The sequence below is a fragment of the Eulemur rufifrons genome, chromosome 4 (assembly GCF_041146395.1).
Source record: "Eulemur rufifrons isolate Redbay chromosome 4, OSU_ERuf_1, whole genome shotgun sequence".
Taxonomy (NCBI): domain Eukaryota; kingdom Metazoa; phylum Chordata; class Mammalia; order Primates; family Lemuridae; genus Eulemur; species Eulemur rufifrons.
Window position 1 is genome coordinate 81618950 of NC_090986.1, and position 6369 is coordinate 81625318.

The window sequence follows — 6369 nt, forward strand, 5'->3', positions numbered from 1 at the left end:
GAGGATACAATCTCTGTTCCTCAGGAAGCTCACAGCCTCAGTCACGTAAGGGACAAAAGTACATAAACTATCAATTAGAATATATCTGGGGCATAATCACAGAATGGGTTAAAACAAGGTGCAGCAGTGGCACAAAGAGAGAAATGGCTAGCTCTTACCGAGTAGGAGAAGATGCTTCAGATGGGTTTTCAGGAATGAATAATTGCGAGGCAGTTGAGAATGGAAATAAGTCTATAGGAACAGTTCAGACAAAATCAGGTGAGCATCTATGGGGGCTAGAAAGGAGAAAATAAACACACAAGATGTGGAGGAGGCAGAATAGGTTGGACTTAATGGCTAAATGATTGCGGGGATCAGAAGGGAGGAGGAAATTTTCTGGGCAGCTTCAAACAAGTTCTGGATAAAAATTTAACATGACTAAGAGACTGAAAATAATTTTAATAAAACACTTCTACTCATATCTTAAATTATAAACTGCCTTCCCACTCCTTCCTTCTTCTTGAGAGCTCACCCCATTCTGTTTACTCTGGCATGGTGAACTTGTTCTTCCTGACAGATGAGTCAGTCTCAGTCTAGATTTGTGCTGACATGTATTACATTTCCTGTAAAAGTAAGAAACTATCATGTCATCTCTCTCTCCCACACACACACATACACACACATACATGCACATGCCACACATACACACACACACACAGACAAGTACATAGAAGAAAGGGTAGTGTCATTTGTAGAAAATTACAAATAAAAAGATATGGAATGACTATTTATAGAGCAGAAAAACAATCTTGCACTCACGATGCAACCCAGGAAATGTGCAATTGTTATCCTTGAGTGTGCTTAATCCTGGGCTAGAACATGGGACTTACTTCAGGTATTTAAATCACGATTCACGCACATCTATTTGGAATAGTTTGTCTAAGTTGTTTTGTAAAATCCTAATATTTACGCAAAAAATGAGAATCTAAAATTTAGCTTTTGCTTCCAGTCTTCCTTTTAATTTGTGCTGTGAACTTAGTTCTGTTTTCACTTAATATCCATATGTTTAATTTTATTCATCCCTAACACAGGGTACATAATACTACACACCCAATGAGTGTGTGAGATTCAACAGGAAGCAGGCTTGCCATGACCCCACAAACCAGCCCAGACAACTGCCAGAGGCAACTGGAGGAGAAGAGAGAGAGAGGAGAAGCTGAGGTCACAAAGAGTACCTTCCCTACAGGCAGAGTAGGGAAGAGCCAGAAAAAAATTAAACTTCAAAAATTCTGACTTGCCGTTAAAACTTTTGTGTCTTTTTGATTTGCATACTGGTGAAACAAAAAGAATTCAGGTATGTATATGTGAATCCCATCCAGGGATTTCCTCAGCCTCCCAATCCATATCTTCATCTGCATCCATATCCCCTTTGTCTATATCTACACCCTTATCTAGCTCAAACCCACTTTCATAGCTTCTCATCTTCCTACCCCTCATACCTGGATCATCCTCACCAATAGAGTGGACAGAGGAGCACTGGGATCAACCGCAGGCGATATTCAATGACTAGAACAAACTCAGCAAGTACAAACTCCACCTACCTTTACAGCATATTTCTGAGAAAATTTGTGAAGGGTTCGAGTCTATATTATGTAAGATGTAACATGAGTTGGTGGAAGGAACATAAGAGATTTATAGCAAAAGGTCATAGGTCCTGGGGTTCCTTGGAGACATGGTTGATTCTAGGCCTAGACAAAGGAAAATCTAATTGAGCCTGAAAATCTTGTGGTGTCAGAAAATAAAGGACTCAAAGCACCACCACCAACAGCCCCACAATGACAGAGCATATCAAAAGCACACAGGAGTCAACCTAAAGGAGTTCCCAATGGCCAAAGTTGGAACAATTTGAGCAATAAAATAAATGATAGTGTTGGATTATAATCTAGTAGGATAAAATAAATACCCATGAGTCCATACATAGCAATATAAATAAATAACTGAATGAATACCTACATAAATAAATGGGGGAGAAAGGAAAGCTCTTCTTTACAGGAGAATTGTAATTAATAAAGGCAAGAGGCTTTTTTTTTTTTTTTTTTAATGCCTCTGCTCTTGCTGCTGTGTGGGTGGCATGGAGCGAGGAGACAGGGACCAGTGAGTTCCCCATGGGCTCCTGCACTGTGGCCTGGGGCCCCTGGCAATGCAGGCTGCCCACCTGCATTACCTGAACATCCGGGCCTGGTCCCTGGAGAGCGGCTGCTCATGCCCACCAAGATGGTCCCCATCCCTGCCCTATGATGGGCACAGATGATACTCAGGTAAAGGAGAATGCGGAAGCACTGGTGAGGAGAGTTGCTGCTGATGTCTCTTACATGGATGCCTGTGAAGTCAGTGATGCCGAACTTGAGAAGTTTGTGAACTCAACTGGCTGACAGAAACTGAGAAGTTTGGCAACTCCTTTGCCTTTGAAGGCATGTTGAGTGAGCAAGTGAAGACTGATATCCAACAGGCAGTTGCAGGTGATCCTTGGTGGTTACCTGTGAAAGGTGCTAACTGGAAGGGCCTGACACTACCGGTCTACACGGGCTGGATTATCCAGTTCTCCACGTCTCCTGGAACGAAGTGGTTGCCTACTGCACATGGGCAGGAAAGCAGTTGCCCAAGGAGGTTGAGTGGGAGCATAGCTGTCGAGGAGGCCTAAGAAATAGACTTTTCCCTTGCAAACTGCAACTGAAAGGCCAAAACTATGCCAACATTTGGTAGGGTGAGTTTCCGATGACCAAAACTGCAGAGGATGGCTTCCAAGGAACTGCGTCCATTGACACCTTTCCTTCCAATAGCTATGGCTTATCCATCACGGTGGGAAATGCATGGGAGTGGACTTCAGACTGGTGGAACGTTCATCCTAAAGAAACATTCAATCCTAAAGGCCCCTCTTCTGGGAAAGACCAGGCGAGGAAAGGTGGACCCTCCATGTGCCGTAGAAACTCCTTGCCCTAAGTATCGCTGTGCTGCTCCAAGCTGGAACACACCTGACAGCTCTGCTTCCAATCTGGGATTCTGTTGTGTCACTGTCCACCTGCCCACCATGGACTGACAGCCAGGAAGAGCCTTCCTGAATCCAAGAAGTTGTGTCTCATCTGCACTGGGCTTCCCTCAGAACTCTGAAGATCTTATGCAAAGAATTTTCATCCCCAGGTTGGTTACAAACCTGTCCAATGGCCAAAGGAACTGTCTTCCAAGACCAGTTTGCCCCACTGAAAATAGACCAGAAGAGTTATTTTGTTTCAGAAAAATAATACTTAAATTCTACAGTTATCATGGAATAAACTTACCTCATTTCTTTATGGACACCTGGAATTTTTTTTTTTTTTGCCAAATAAAAAACATTTATTTTTTGTACATATACATTTCCAAAGTCCTAGTGATTTTTATAACTTGCAAAAATAACATATTCATATTATAAAACTTAAAGTCCCACGGAGCTATTTACTAATGAATGCGGTGTGTATCCATCCAAATTTTTTCCTGTACAATTATAAATCATTTAAATTTAATTTTCCTTACAAAAAATGGAATCATGCTATGCCTATTATCCCAAAATAAATTTTTCTTTTTTTATTTCAAAATATTTAAGGGGTACAAATATTTTGGGTTATTATGGGTTGTTTTTATAATGCTTGAGTTAGGGTTATAAGTGTGCCCATCATCCAGATAGTGTTCATCGTACTGATTAAGTAAGTTTTCACCCATCTCCTCCTTTCCCCTTCCCCCTGCTTGCTTTCCACTGAGTTTTACTTCCCTCCATGCACATGTGTGCTCATCAGTTAGTTCCAATTCATTATAATAGCAAGAACATGTGGTGTTTGTGTTTCCATTCTTTAGCTACTTCACTAAGGATAATGGTCTCCAATTCTATCCAAATTGTTCCAAAAGGCATTAATTCATTCTTTTTTATGGTTAAGTAGTATTCCATGGTATACATATACCACACTTTGTTAATGCACTTCAAAGTCATTTTATCAAAAAGAAACCTGCACTTGAATGTTTATCTCAGAATAATTCACAACTGCACAGATGTGGAATCAACCCAAATGCCCATCAATTCATGAGCAGATCGATACCTGGAATTTGAACTAATGTCATTCAGTAGAATGTAATGGCTTTGGAATAATTTCTTTGCTTTAAATAAATATTTTCCAAACTCACTTTTAATTTTCACATTAAAAAATATTTAATGAATGTATAATATTCTAATTTTTTTTCACTTTTTCTAATGTAGATTATTTTAATTCATATTCTCTGAAGCTTTTCTCAAGTTTTGAAGCTTCAGATGCTACCTAAAATTCTAACTTTAAAATAGTTACATTATTTTCACACTAATCTTCTCTGAGGAAATAGAAGTCAAAGACAGATAGGTTCCTGAAAATATGGCAAGAAAACAATTGATCTACATTATAAAACTGGAGGTGTATTCGTCTAAGAAAAACACAGGATTTAAAAAACATAAGACTTTTAAAATTAGACTCAATAATGCCACACACATTTTAATACAATATTAAAGGAAATGCTATCCTGATAAACATTAACACTGCTACCAAACATTATATAATATAAATGGTAAATATAAACTATAGTTTCTTGGGGATAAGTTTATGTTAGGGAAAGTGTGTTCTGTGAGGTTGCCATTGGCTCATTCTACTTGTGATAGAATACATTTTTTGTTTCCTATAAGGTAATATACTTTATACCAACTATATTTCTTCATTTGCATTTGTATAGATTTTCATATACATAGTATCATTAAGCAGGACACCCTGATCATAAATACAAATTTGCTTAGGGCACAGATCATTTCATTATAAGTAAGCATTAAGTGATTAGATGTAAATTAACACTACAAAAGAAATATGCCTGTTGCAAAAACTGATTATATACCTACCTGCATTGCTAAATATCTTATTTTTCAATATAACTTGATATGTGTTTAGTGCTTCAGCACACATTTCATTAGCTGAATATTGACTGGCCAAGTTGAAAAGATGACCACCTGAGGCCGCTTTCACCTATGAGATTTCTAGAGATTAAAACCCTATAACAAAGTTAGCTATTTAGATCAAGATACCCAACCAATTAGGAAATTAAGTAAACAAAAGAAATATCTTGCATTCCAAATGACATAGAATATTACAACATGAAGAGTGGTCCTTTAAATTTCATCTTAATTTTCTATGTATTCTATTTAATTTAAGTAGTATCTGCCATCCATTAATCTCTGGAAGATCTACAAAGAATAACTATGTGTCATTAATGCTGCTGATAAAACAAATCAGCCAAATAGTGGAATAAATTCTCTTTGTAAATTATGTTAAACATCATGTGGAGAGCTGGGTGTGATGGCTCCTACCTGTAATCCCAGCTTAAGGATAGCTTGAGCCCAAGAGTTCGAGGCTACAGTAAGTTCTGATCACACCACTGCACTCCAGCCTGGGTGATGGAACAAGGCCCTCATCTCTAAAAAAAAAATTAATAAATAAACACTTTTTCAAAATTAAAAAACTTCATTTGGAAATATTTTAAACCTTAAAGTATATCAAGAAACAAGTTGTATAGTAAGAGCTCTATATACAAAATTACAATAGTAAGAGCTCTACATACAAAATTACAATTTAAGCCATTAACTTACACTAAATTATATTCCTAGTAAAAAAAATGATCATCATCATAAATTATCCCTGCAAGATTTCATGGAATTTTTAAATATTAGCTGTAAATAGTAAGCATCTAACATTTTAAAGTTTCAAATCACTTTTTTTTCCATTTGTTTAGCATATGAAGACTTTGTACATGAAAATATACCCTTTAAACAGCAGTATAAACATCAAGGAAGTGTCTTTTCGAATTAAAAAGATTTTGCTAGAAATTAGAGGCATCAGCTTTTTCCTCCACTACCCTCATAGAACATTACCTTATTTGCCTAGTTTCAAGTCCTTGAAAATCACCAACTCAAAAGTCTATATTACAATCTCATTAAAATAACCACCCTAGATAGGCATAAATATTAGCACTCTTCAAGAAATGCAGCCTAAAGACCCTACCGTCAAATGAAAAAAAAAAAAGAAAGAAAAGAAAAGAAAAGAAAAGAAATAGCCATTGGAAGTACTTACTAAGTTATTAAAAACAACTAATTAAATACCATATCTGAGCAATGAAGTACTATTCAGCAGTAAAAAAGAATGCGCCAATGACACAGGTAACAACATGGAAGAATCTCAGTTATGCTAAGTCAAAGAAGCTTTACATAAAACTGTACATTATGCACTGTCTCATTTATATGAAGTTCTAGAATAGGCAAAGCTAATCTAGGATAGAAAACAATCAGAACAGTGG

The 6369-nt window shown here is 37.1% G+C and overlaps 1 pseudogene; it reads left to right on the forward strand.

Annotated features, from left to right (window-relative positions):
* The first annotated feature begins 2026 nt into the window (after window positions 1-2026).
* LOC138382822 (formylglycine-generating enzyme pseudogene) lies at window positions 2027-3236 on the forward strand (annotated as a pseudogene).
* The last annotated feature ends 3133 nt before the right edge of the window (window positions 3237-6369 follow it).